This window comes from Rhinatrema bivittatum, chromosome 8, assembly GCF_901001135.1.
Source record: "Rhinatrema bivittatum chromosome 8, aRhiBiv1.1, whole genome shotgun sequence".
Classification (NCBI taxonomy): domain Eukaryota; kingdom Metazoa; phylum Chordata; class Amphibia; order Gymnophiona; family Rhinatrematidae; genus Rhinatrema; species Rhinatrema bivittatum.
Genome location: NC_042622.1, coordinates 205961256 through 205974258, shown reverse-complemented (window position 1 = coordinate 205974258; position 13003 = coordinate 205961256). Strand labels below are relative to the sequence as shown.

Below are 13003 nucleotides of genomic sequence, written 5' to 3'. Positions count from 1 at the left end.
TGACTTGCTTCTGAACACACTGAGGGGATGCTTAGCTAACATAGTACTGACTGCGCACAAGAGCAGAGTGTGTTCCTGCAATGGACCTGCCACAAAACAGCGGCAGCTATAGGCTATTCAACTATAAATGAAACACTTCCTGGGAATTTATAAATGTTTATTTTCAAGTTCAAATCAAAGTGTAAATTGTTATAAACACACACAAACTTTATTTGATGCACTAGCTCCATGGCATGGTGTTGTAGCACTGGGGATCCTGGTTTAGACCCCTCACCTCCCCTCACCTCCCCTTTTACTCATCTGTCAGGAGCCAGTAAGGCAAGGGTGTGCCACGGAGGAGATATTTCAGGCCCTGGGGTGGGAGGGAACTGGAGATGGATGAGGACAATGTAGCAGCCCCTGCTGGCTATCAAGCAGTACAGAGTCCACTCCTCCCAGCAGATAGATCCCCTTCGAGCTGGCAGCTATGCCATCTGGGAAGGGCTAAAGATTGAGGGTGTTAAAGGGGGAAAAATCAACAACAAAAAGGTCTCTGCTAAAAACTGTAAATTTGTTTTGCAAATACAACCAAAGCACAACTGAAGTTAAGGAAGGCAAAGGAGGCCAACGATGTAGCCACTCGGAATTCTTGTCTAAATTCTATAAAAATACAGAGGAAGCCCGTAACTGCTCAGCAGGGAACTAGTTGTATCTTAGATCCTGAGCAAAGCTATGAATTTCAGCCAAATGTCCAGAGGAACAGAGCTCTACCACGCTGGACTAAAGCATGAAAATGCAGATTTTCTGGTACAGGTCACTTGTACTTCTGGAAATGTCAGCACTGTCAACAGAGCTTGCTGGGATGATTGTAATGATCTCCATGGCTCATAATATGAAAACATTTGAAAGTTAAAGTATCTTAAATTGGATTCTCTGTTTCACAGAGAGCCAGTGCAATGAATGGAAAATGGAGGGGAGAGGTTTAACACGATCTGAACCCATTTATAAGAAGGATGATATATTTTGCAGCAGCTGCAGCCATTTTAGTCTTACAGCTGAAGACCCCGGATAAAGAGCAATGCAATAAACCATTTTCCCTAATACTAGTACATTGGCCATAGGCAACATTTTCTTCCTGTTCCAACAATGCCTAAAACTGGCGAATATATTACAAGGACACAGACTCCTAATGACATGGGATACCTGCACATACATTCATATGGCAAGTCTTATGTTCTTATATCTACCCCTTGGGATCCTGCCAAGTACTTATGACCTGGATTGGCCACTGTTGGAAATAGGATGCTGGGCTTGATGACCCTTTGTTCTGACCCTGCATGACAAGTCTTATACTCAGACTGCAAATCCAGGTACTCACCCATGAACCTCATCCTTGGGTTTCACACTCTCACCTCTCTCGTTTGTCTGCTTACTCAAAGCAGATCTTGGCAGGACTGAGCTTCAGCTTGGACCACTCCAACCAGACAGCTACTGCTTCGATTCATATTGAAAGACTGGTCACACAGGATCCGTGGTCATCATTAATGGCTGCCAACAACTGAATGCTCTCTGCAAATAGGTAGCAGCCCGCCCCATATCCCTAAACCACCTCCACTACAGGAACCACAATGTCAAACAAATGTGGTGACAAGACTGATCAATTTGAAACCTGCCCCGCATCCTCTAGCATTTGGGGTTCAACAAGGATCAGTCTTGTCACCGTATTTATTTATTTATTTATTTTTAAGCATCTATGTCTCTCTTGTAGTGGAGGTAGTCCAGGGGTATGGTGTAGGCTGCTACCTATTTGCAGACATCATTCAATTGTTGGAGGTACAGATGGCAGAGGCCATTTTTAAGGTCTAATAAGGAGTCTGTGCCCTCATCTGCATCTCATCTATCATGGACAACAAAACTGTTTCTGTGCTGTGATCAGCATGAAACCCTGACTGATTCCTGTACCCTCAATATATTCCAGCAACTGCTGGCAATCAGTTTTCTCAGACTTTACTAAGAAAGGGAAGATGGGAAACAGGACGAAAATTTGCTGGAACCTTTGCGTCTGTGCCCTTCTTTTTCAAAACTGATCTAACCACAGCTTCTTTCAATGCCCCTGGCAGTTTACCTTGTTCCAAGGTACCAATCAAAGAGACTTTGGCACAGCTCCTTCAAATAAACTGAAGGGATAGGGTCCAGAGAACAGGTTGTCGGTCTAACATCATAAACCAGCTTCTCTGTTTATGGGGTACATTACCTATGAGAAGGCTCTGTAGGAATTACTCTTTGATCCCAGGCTCTTATTGGGCCTCAGCATCCTACATTTTTCCTTGTCTCTCTCCCTGACATCACAGACAGAAGTACAGCTCAGAAGTTGTACCAGGGCACCTATAAGGCTTTGAAAAGCAGGGAATGATCAATTAATGTGTGCTGTCTCTCCCTGATAAAATGGCTGCTTGAAGTAAGGGATTAACAGCACAGAATTCACACCCTGCTCTCACTCAATAGCAGTGTGAACTGGTAATCAGGACAGCACAGGGGAGACTACTGAGGTACAAATGGCAGTGGCCAGGCAAATGAATGGACAGGGGCTATCAATCACATTTGGATTTCCTCAAAAAAGAACAACTGCCATGAGAGTACCTTCCAGATATCCATGGATGATTTTATGAACAAGTATCGATATTTTTAAACTCAGCAATCCTGGAACTTTCAGCAGTTTATTTAGTTTTGAAACAGGAGTCAAAATGAAAAGGCAATAATTCAAAAACTTATTTTAACTTATATGTATTAAATATTAAATTAAATCTATCAATAATTGTGCACGGAGATTACTAACTATAATGGTAATATAGTGCCTTTGTCCAAAGTGCTTTTACACGGGACAGCTAAAATCTCTCCGGTCAATACAGATTGACAAATTAGTTTATTTATGCATACAAGCAAAATCTCAGCCAGTCAGAAAGCAGCCATCATTAGTGTCATGGGTGTTCGGCCAATCAGAAAGCATCCAGTTCATTAAAAAAAAATATATTGTGCAAGTATTCCTTCAGTAAGTCAAAAAGCATGTTTCCATCTTTTCCTTGACTGGAAAAGCAGTAAGTCGCAAAGCAGTTTTTACTGCTTTTCTGTACACGTTCCCCAGTGCTGGCAGAAATTAACGGCAGAATCACGCGGGAATAACTAATAGGGCCATCAACATGTATTTGCATGTTGCGGGCGCTATTAGTTTCGGGGAGGTTGGACGCGCGTTTTCGACGTGCTATTACCCCTTACTGAATAAGGGGTAAAGCTAGGGCGTCGAAAACACGCGACCAAACGCGGGTTAACAGTGAGCTCCGCCGGAGCGCACTGTACTTTATCGGCCTGAGAGAAAGCAAACAGAAGTACACAGCACAGGGCAAAGAAAGAGAACCAATGTGTGTGTGTTTTAGAACACATATCACATCGCAAGACCAAGGAAGTATCACTTGGTGGGGCTTTATTCTCAATAGAAAACGTGCACACCCAGTCTCCCATGGAAGCATAGGAACAATACGGCCAAACAACGTCCTTCCCATCGCCATTCATGAGGACTGTGCTTGGTCTTGCACCAAAGGGAGGGAAATACAGGACAACAGAAAATGTGTTCCATTAACAGATTATTTACAACACAGCAAGAGCAATCAGGCAGCGCAGTCTTTCTGGCTTCAGAATAACTGCAGTCAGGGAGGGAGAGAGAAGAAGGCAGAGGGTGGGAGCAAGAGAGAAATAAGGCGGCAGAAGAGAGGAGGGAGAGAGAAAACTGAAGAGAAGGAGAATAAATGCAAGGCAATACAAAATGGAAGGGAGAATAATATGGGGATACAAACAGGAAGTGGAAAAATGCATGTATGCCAGGGGAACCAACTAAGATGACAGATAATAGGGAGGGACATGCAGAACAAATTGCGAGACAGGTAGGCAGTTCATAGGAGGGGATATACAGAACACATAAGGGTCACAGAGCAAGCTGGAAGGTGGGCAGACAATCATGGGAGGGACCTAGGGAACACATGGGGGGGGGGGGGCAGAAGGTAGAAGAGAGAAAGACAAGAAATGGGAGCTATACAGAAAAAGAGGTTTGAGTGATAGAGATGAGAAAGAGCACTGTAAGGAAAAAGACATTAACAGCAGGGAAGAAAACAGAAAAACAAAGAATCTATCGGCTGATATAAACAGCAAAGCCCATACCGTCTACGTTTCTATTCTGTATCTGAATTCAAGAAAGCATGGGATAAATACAGAGGGTCTTCTAAGAAGTGATGAGAATTATTAGTGCTAAATTAATTGGATGGATGGGCAGACTGGATGGGTCTTTTTCTGCCATCATAGTCTATTTTATCTTCCTGTTGTAATATTCCAGACTTTTACTTGTACATTGGCTCCACTTCCCTACAATTAAAGATCCTCTGAGCCTCTCCCAGGCTTTCTTAAATTCTGAAACCTCCTTGGCCTCCACCACCCCTGCTGGGAAGCCAGTCCATGCATCCACCACCCTCTCCATAAAGACATTTCCCCCTCAGAACCTCAGACTGATTTCTTCTTCTTTCCTCTGAAAAAGGTTTGCTTCTTGTGCAGTCTTTATCATTTTGAGGTATCTGAATCTTCTCTCTCGTCTCCTGGGTACAGGTCTCACCTCAGACTCCGCACCATTTTGGTAGCCCTTTATTTATATCCTTTCAGGGACATATCCTCCGGAACTGGACACGATGAGGTCTCAAGAAGCTCTGGCCACTGTCTCGTTGCACTGTTCTGTAACCCTGAGGTCATCAGATGTGATCACCCTAAAGATTTCTGCTCCTGACTGATGCACATTTGTAGGTCACCCCCTAACCCCACGGTGTAATGCTCATGGATTTCTGTAGTAACAAGTGCATGACTGCAATATTTTTGCATTAAATCTTAACTGCTGAACCCTCAACACCACTTCAAGTTTTCTTAGGTTACCCCTAATTTTTCCCCCACATCTGGAGTGGCTTTCCTGTTACAGATCTTAGAAATAAAATAGAAAAGGACAAACCTTCACTATCAGCACCTCCATATCATCACTTATGAAAACACTGAATGTTAAGTAGAATGATCCTCAAGGCACTTCACTGATAATCCCCCTTTCCTTATCCTCTGTTGTCTACCCGTTAAGTCGATTCTAACCCAGTTTATCACCTTTGAACTCACCCCCTAGTCTGCTCAGCTTATTCATGAAGCTCCAGGAAGTATCCTCATTAAAGGGCTTTACTGAAATCTAACTGCACCACAGTCAGCGCTCACCCTGATCCAATTCTTTGGTACTCAGTCAAAGAAATTGGCATGGCTTGCTTGACATGATTTCCCTCTGCTGAAAACCATAAGGTACCAGAACCTTATGAAACATGCTGGACTGAAGATACCCCGCTATCCTTTCCTTGGCTAGGGTCTTCATTAATTAACCACCATGGAGGAGATCAGACTAACGCCGCACTCCCAGTTTTGTGAAGAGGGGTGGCATCTGCCTGTCTCCAATCAATGAACGAACAATGGGATATAGCACATCCTGCATTAATGCTTGGGCCGCTTTCCATTTTGCTAGTTCCATGTGAACCCTCTCTTCTATACCTGGAGTAGTTTAGAGGAAAATACACTAGAAAAAAAAAAAGAAAAGGAAAGGATGCAGAAGCAGAGAAAAATTCAGGGCATGGAACAGAGGGATCACATGGAGACCAGCAGAGGAAAGGAAGCAAAAATGAAAGAAAATCAGAAACCTGAAGGCACAGATGTACAGTGGGAAGGGGCGTATCAAATATAAAAATGAATGAGCTAGCAAACATCATCATGGTGTAAAATGCGGGAGTTGGAATCGGCTTGTCAAACAGCAGCCGAGGACGGCTGGTAACAGTATCAGACACAGTCTGAGGGCCGGATTTTGAATGCACTGGCCGCAACGTGAATTCAGTAAAGCTGATCACAGAAACGCCGCTCTTCTGAAAACACCCAGCAGGGGGAGACAAACCGCCCGAAGGCCTTTTTAAAATCTCTGCACTCCATTATAGTCGGGATGCTTATTAGTTGATTTTGGTTTCCGATGCGTATCAAGGAGGAATAGGAAACTCTGGAGACAACAGAGCTACCATCATGACAAACTTCCTAGAGGTAAAGGCAGTTAAGCACTGGAACAAAGTGCCCCAGCAGTGTCCAAATTTAAGTGCTACCATTCCAAAGTGTTTTCTGTCATTATACACTTACGAGAAACCGTTTTATTAGTCAGGTTGGTAGTACTTCTAAGTCTCTCAGCCTTTAAAAAAAAAGAAACATAATCCATGTATTCTGCGTTTATGTGCGTTTCTGGGTGTTTCAGTCAACATAAAACAGCTTGTTACTATACAAAGCAGGAAGCAGCTGATGACCGTCTCATCAAACTGCACAGAATATGAAGCTAAGGGCAGATAAAGACCAGAAGACCCATCCAAGCTGCCAAATTTAACATTTCAAGTCTCACAGTTTGAGACTATTACACTTTACAGGAACAAGTATCTGTTTTCTCTCTTTACCCGGCCTCTCTAGCAGTAATAAAAGAAAATTGGTTCTTACCTGCTAATTTTTGTTCCTGTAGTACCACGGATCAGTGCAGACTGTGGGTTATGCCTCCCTTCTAGCAGATGGAGACAGAGAAAAACTTGAAGGGAGGGCACCCTCACTTAACCTGGTATGCCTCCTGCATCCCTTCAGTATATAGATTATCCAAGCAGAATAATAGTTAACCGTAATAGCAACGAATCAAGCAATAACAGAACTGCAATACTAAACATATAACATGCAAAGCAACCTGTATCATTCTTAGTATGCTGCAATAAAAACCTGAATATGTGCGTGCGGACTCTTGAAATACCCACACCCAATCTACCCATTCCTAATCCTAGGGCGGGTGTCTGGACTGATCTGTGGTACTATAGGAATGAAAATTAGCAGGTAAGAACCAATTTTCTTTTCCCTGTACATACCAGAATCAGTCCAGACTGTGGGATGTACCAAAGCTTCCCTAAACCAGGTGGGACCTAGCGAGTCCCATGCGAAGTATGTCTCTGCCAAAATTGCAGCTTTCTGGAGCCTGAACGACCAAGCGGTAGTGGCGAGCAAATGTGTGGAGCATCTTCCAAGTAGCAGCTCTACAAATCTCTTGTGGCGACACCAACTGGCATTCCACCCAAGAAGCCGCTTGAGAGCGAATAGAATGGGCTTTCAGGCCCTCAGGAACAGGTCGACCTTTACAAATGTAAGCGGACAAAATAGCCTCTTTCAACCAGTGTGCAATCGTTGGCTTAGAAGCTTTCTGACCTCTCCTGGGACCGCTCCAAAGTACAAATAAATGATCTGACAGTCTGAAAGAATTCGTGACTTCCAAATAGTGTAATAGAGATCGGACATCTAAACGACAAAGCTCTCTTGCGTGAGGAATGTTGTCCAATAAATTAGGAAAAGCCGGAAGCTCAACTGACTGACTTAAATGAAAAGATGAGACCACCTTTGGCAAAAAGGACGGGACTGTTTGAAGAGAAACTCCCAAATTAGAAATTCTCAAAAAGGGTTCCCTACAAGAGCGAGCCTGTAATTCAGAAATTCTGCGAGCTGAGCAGATAGCCACCAAAAACACCGTTTTCAACATGAGGTCCTTTAACGTCGCCTTTTTAATGGGTTCAAATGGCCGATCGCACAAGACGCGAAGTACCAAATTAAGACGCCACAACGGACAAACAGGACGGACAGGGGGCTTCAAGTGCCTTACTCTTCTGAGGAAATGCACCACATCTGGATGAGACGCTACGGAGCTGCCAACCAGAGTGCCTAGGGTTGCTACCTGTACCCGGAGGGAATTAAAAGACAAGCTCTTGGCTAAGCCATTTTGCAAAAAACTTAACATCTGAGCAATAGAAGCGTGTCTGGGAAGAATCTCTCGCTCACGACACCACGTCTCAAAGACTCTCCACACCCTGATATATGAGAGAGGGGTAGACATTTTTCTGGCTTGCAGCAGCGTAGTAATAACCTCCTCCGAATACCCTTTCTTCCTCAATCTCCTCCTTTCAAAAGCCAGGCTGCTAGACAAAAGCGATCTGCCTGGTCGAAAAATATAGAACCTTGATGAAGAAGATGTGGAAGATTTCTGAGTCGTAGGGGTCCGTCCACTGCCAGATTGACTAGATCCGCGAACCAAGGCCCATTGGGGCCATTCTGGAGCCACTAGAATCACGCTCCCCAGGTGAACTTCTATCCTGCGAAGAACTTTGCCCACCAGCGGCCAAGGAGGGAACACATACAGAAGAACTGAGGTCGGCCAGGGAAGTACCAGCACATTGACCCCTTCTGCGTCGTGATCTCTTCTGCAACTAAAGAAGTGAGGAGCCTTGGCATTGTCCCGCGTTGCTATCAAGTCCGAAAGCTCCCACTCTCCTGGATCTATGCGCTTCCGACTTAGGAAGTCCGCTTGTATGTTGTCCTTCCCAGCGATGTGAGATGATACTAGCAGCACAAGATTTTATTCCGCCCAAGCCATGAGCTGTTCCGCCTCGTCGGATACGGCTTGACTTCTGTTGCCTCGATGGTTGATGTAGGCCACCGTCGTTGCATTGTCGGACAGGACACGGACCGCCTGATTGCTTAGGCACGGGAGAAAGTGAGCAAAGCCAGTCAAACCGCTTTGGTTTCCAGACAATTGATCGACCAGCTGGATTCCTCCGGGGGATCAGCTGCCCTGAACTGAATGAGACTGGCATCTGTGGTCACCACTATCCAGCTCAGAACTTAGAGATCCACCTCCTCGAGATAAGTTGTGCGGGCAAAGCCACCACCCAAGACTGGACCTGGCATGATCGGTGAGTGGTAGAGGGAACTGGAACTCCTCCGACTTGGGATCCCACTGGGAAAGCAACGTTCATTGTAATAGTCTCATATGAGCAAAAGCCCAGGGAATCACCTCCAGAATAGATGCCATGGAGCCGAGGACCTGAAGGTAGTCCCAGGCTTTGGGCAATGGGAGCGACAACAAGCGACGAACCTGCTCCATCAATTTGGTCATTTGGTCCGGCGGGAGAAAAACTTTGCCGACACTGGTATCAAACCGGGCTCCCAGGAAGTCCATCATCTGAGAAGGGACAAAGTTGCTTTTGGCTTGATTGTTAACCCAGCTGAGCAATTCTAGGAGATTGACTACCTTGCTGATAGCTTATACACAGCGATCCCTCGACTTTGCCCCGATGAGCCAGTCGTCCAGGTAGGGATGAATGAGAAGGCCTGGTCTCCGCAGGGCCGCTGCTACTACCACCATGACAGACCAAACAGTAGAGCGCAGAATTGGAAATGTATTCCCAGGACCATGAAGCGAAGAAACTTTTGGCTGATCTTCTCGAATGGGTATGTGCAAGTATGCCTCCATTAGGTCCAGAGAAGCTAAAAACGCCCTTGCGGAGTGCCGCAATCACTGAGCGCAGAGTTTCCATGCGGAAATGCGGCACCTTGAGAGCCTTGTTTACCTTTTTGAGATCAAAATAGGTCAGAAGGATCCCTCCTTCTTTGAGACTACAAAGTAGATGGAGTTTTTCCCCATCTTCCAGTGCTCGGGTCGGTGAAGCCGGTCCAGAGGGACCGGCTTCACCAACCCGAGAGACAGTAGGCAGTCGAGGGTCTGACGAATAGTCTGCCTCTTGGCCCATGGGGATATTAGGAAGAAATCTTTTAGAGACGGAACAAATTCCAAAGCGTAGCCGTGTTCTATAATGCTTAGCAGCCACTGATTGGAAGTAATTCTGGCCCATGCCTTGTGGAACTGGGATAAGCGACCCCTAACCTGAGGGATCGAGGAATGGGCTAGCCTTATCTCATTGAGGAGTCTAGGAGGCGAGTGAGGAGGAAGATCCTCCCTCCCGGGAGGGTCTGCGGCCTCAAAAGGAAGAGCTTCAGGATTGGGGCCTGGCCATAGGTTGCCGCTGACCTTCCTGCTGCTGCCGGCTTTGCCGAAATCTACGCTGCCCCTGAAAGTGTGAGCGGGATGATAGAAAACCTCTGGAAGGTTTCAGTCTGTCCTCTGGCAACTTGTGAATCTTGTTTTCACCCAGGGACTTATCAACTGCTCCAAATCATCACCGAAGAGAAAACCCCCTTTAAACGGCAGAGCCCCAAGCTGAGCCTTGGATGACACATCCGCTGACCAGTTACGCACCCACAGGAGATGACTCGCCGATACTGCAGATGACATGGTGCGAGAGGAAGTGCGGAGGAGGTCATACAGTGCATCAACGCATATGCCAAAGCAGCTTCCAAGCATTCCACTTGTTCCGACTCACCCGGAGGAAGATCCCTGGACGTTAGCAATTGGACCCAGCGCAGGCTGCCCGCAGCATGTAACTGCTACACACCGCTGCTCAAATACCAAGGGCCGAAACCTCAAAGATGCGCTTAAGAAGGACTTCCAGCTTCTGATCCTGGAGAGCCGCTGATCCTGCGACCGGAATTGTGGTCCTTTTCGTAACAGCTGATACTGAAGCATCTACCTTGGGGGACCGCAGGAGCTCCAGAGACTCCTCGAGCAAAGGATAAAGCTTATCCATAGCCTGACCAACCCGCAAGCTGGCATCTAGAGCGTCCTACTCCTGGGTCATCAGCTGCTGAAGCATGGGATGGAAGGGACAAACTTGGGTCGATGATCGCAACCCCACCAGGACCAGGTCCACAGAATCCTGCGGTGGAGCCTGAGGAGGATGCTCTACTTCTAGCTCTGAGAGGACCGCGGGAATGAGAGGTACCAACTCCTCTCTATGAAACAGACAGACCACTTTAGGGTCATCTCCATCCAGGGGGGGGGCCTACTTCCCCTACTCCTCTTCAGATCCGCCGCCTGCAGGAGGGAAAGGAGAAGCCACTGCATCAACAGCCCCACTTCCCGGAACCTCCGGAGGGGCTGAACCGCTTTAAGCAATGGAGCCGCTTAACTTTGCCACCCGGAGAGATGCAGGCAACTCCGGACACTTGGCAAACTTGGGGGGGGCGGTCCCTGCAGAAGTCTCAAAGGTAAAGCACCACTCTGCGGAGACTGAGAAGCCAAAAAAGCCTTATGCATGAGGAGGACAAAATCCAAAGAAAAAGGATTAGGACTGACCTCATCCCCACCTGGGGAATCGGGATCCTCCTGAAAAAAGTCCTGGTCCAGATCTGAGGGATCATCAGGACTGGCAGGGACTGGTGATAACGTTGGAGGAAGCTCCCCTGCCCCACATAGCTCTTGCCTGAGTCTCAGGAAAGGTATTCAAAATGGCTGTCGTTCCCACGCTGAGAGGGAACAGGTCAGCCCGAGGCTCCCGAGGTGCAGACCTTTTAAGTGCACCTCAGGGCTTTGCTGAAGCTGCTGCAGTAAAAGAGCTGCCTTCCCCTCCAGGAAGGCAGCAGGAGCAAATACCTGACCGGGAGAGCCTCGAGGAGGGCTCTCCGCAGGCAACACAAAGATGGCCGTGGCATCGTGTGCACTGAAAAACAGTGAAATTGCGGCGAGAGAGAATGGTAGGGAGCCCGAAAACGCAGTGAAATTGCAGCAGAGCCGTCGGAGACTGCAGCTGACCAAAAAATAAACTGAACAGTCTGCTCGTCGCTTTTTTCTTTTTAAATTGGGAGATTGCCACATGTAAGAGAGGGACCAGACCACCAGTAATCTCTCCCCCGGCTCCTTACCTGGCTGGAGCCCCACGGGGCAACCAACCCCAGCTCCAAAGCTTGCGACCAGGGGGGATGACCCCACAGGATCTACCAACCCCCTGGGAGGACTGGAAAGTTACTCCTGTTTGTTCTGGTTTGGTTTTTTTTCCTGCCTGCTTGATTCAAAGCTATAAAGGGAAATAGCCTAAATTCCAGAATCAGGGCATGAGTGCAGGGTTTGCACCATCTCCATCTGCTGGAGACAGAGAAATACTGAAGGGATGCAGGAGGCACATCAGGTTAAGTGAGGGTGCCCGTCAAGTTTTTCTCTGTCTCCATCTGCTGGAAGGGAGGCATAACCCATGGTCTGGACTGATCCGGGTACGTACAGGGATTCAAAATCTGTACACAAACAAATGTGTTTATTGCCCCCCACTCACTATGGGTAAAAGTGCGCATACTGTGGACAACACGTGTATTTTTACTCCCATGAAAGTAGGGGTAGGGATAGACTGGCAGAGGCAGAGCATGCACAGAGACTGTATCATTAAATCCCCATGTGCTTGGTGCAGGTGCAGAGGACGTGGTGGGATTTTCAAAGTACAAAGCACCCATGGGTGCTGCATGCTCAGAAGGGACCATCACTATTGCCCTCTATGCATTATCTTTGATAACATTTTTCCTCAATGGCATCCCCCTCTCTTTCCTCTATAGTCTGGCCGAGTCCCAAAGCTGCCTACAATACAGTAATGATCTAGCCTGCAACGCTGGCAAGAGCACGCTTATGATTTCTAATTAAAGTGCAAGCCATGAAAGCAAATTAAACTAGATTTAGCTACTGTAAATAAAAACACTCTAAACCACAGGACACCAATGGCCAAGAGAGGTTTGTAACATGCCACACCACAGCTCAACTGAGAAGTCACTTCTACTGATCTTCTGAGACTCAGCTGCCGCAAGGAGGTTTCCTCAGTAAGGACTAGCCATGTCTTTGGTGATATATTCTGTGGCTATGACTTTCCGTGACCATTTCACAGCATTTGGGCAACTCTACTGCATGTTCTCTAGAAGTTACAGAGATCTCAGCCACAGATTTAATTCTCCCTCTCTTGGCCATGGTTGTAACATTATACCCTCAATGGGGTTGGGTGGCAGAACATTAACCTTCACTTTGGATTCCTTCTCTCAGCCAAGAGGCCAAGAAGGGACTGCTCTTAACCACTAGCTCAGGCCTCGTCATTGATCTTAGCCAAGAGGAAGCTGGGAAGCGCAGATACTATGACCCCAATGACAAAGTGTTTACAGCTGCTACAGTTTTAAGATTCAGTGCTGTTTCAGCCTTTTCCAGCATAAG

General features: G+C 46.8%; 1 protein-coding gene across 2 annotated transcripts in view; it reads right to left on the bottom strand.

The window, feature by feature from the left end:
* Positions 1-13003, bottom strand: part of AP2B1 (adaptor related protein complex 2 subunit beta 1) — a 340179-nt gene that overhangs the window by 89406 nt on the left and 237770 nt on the right. The window lies entirely within an intron of this gene.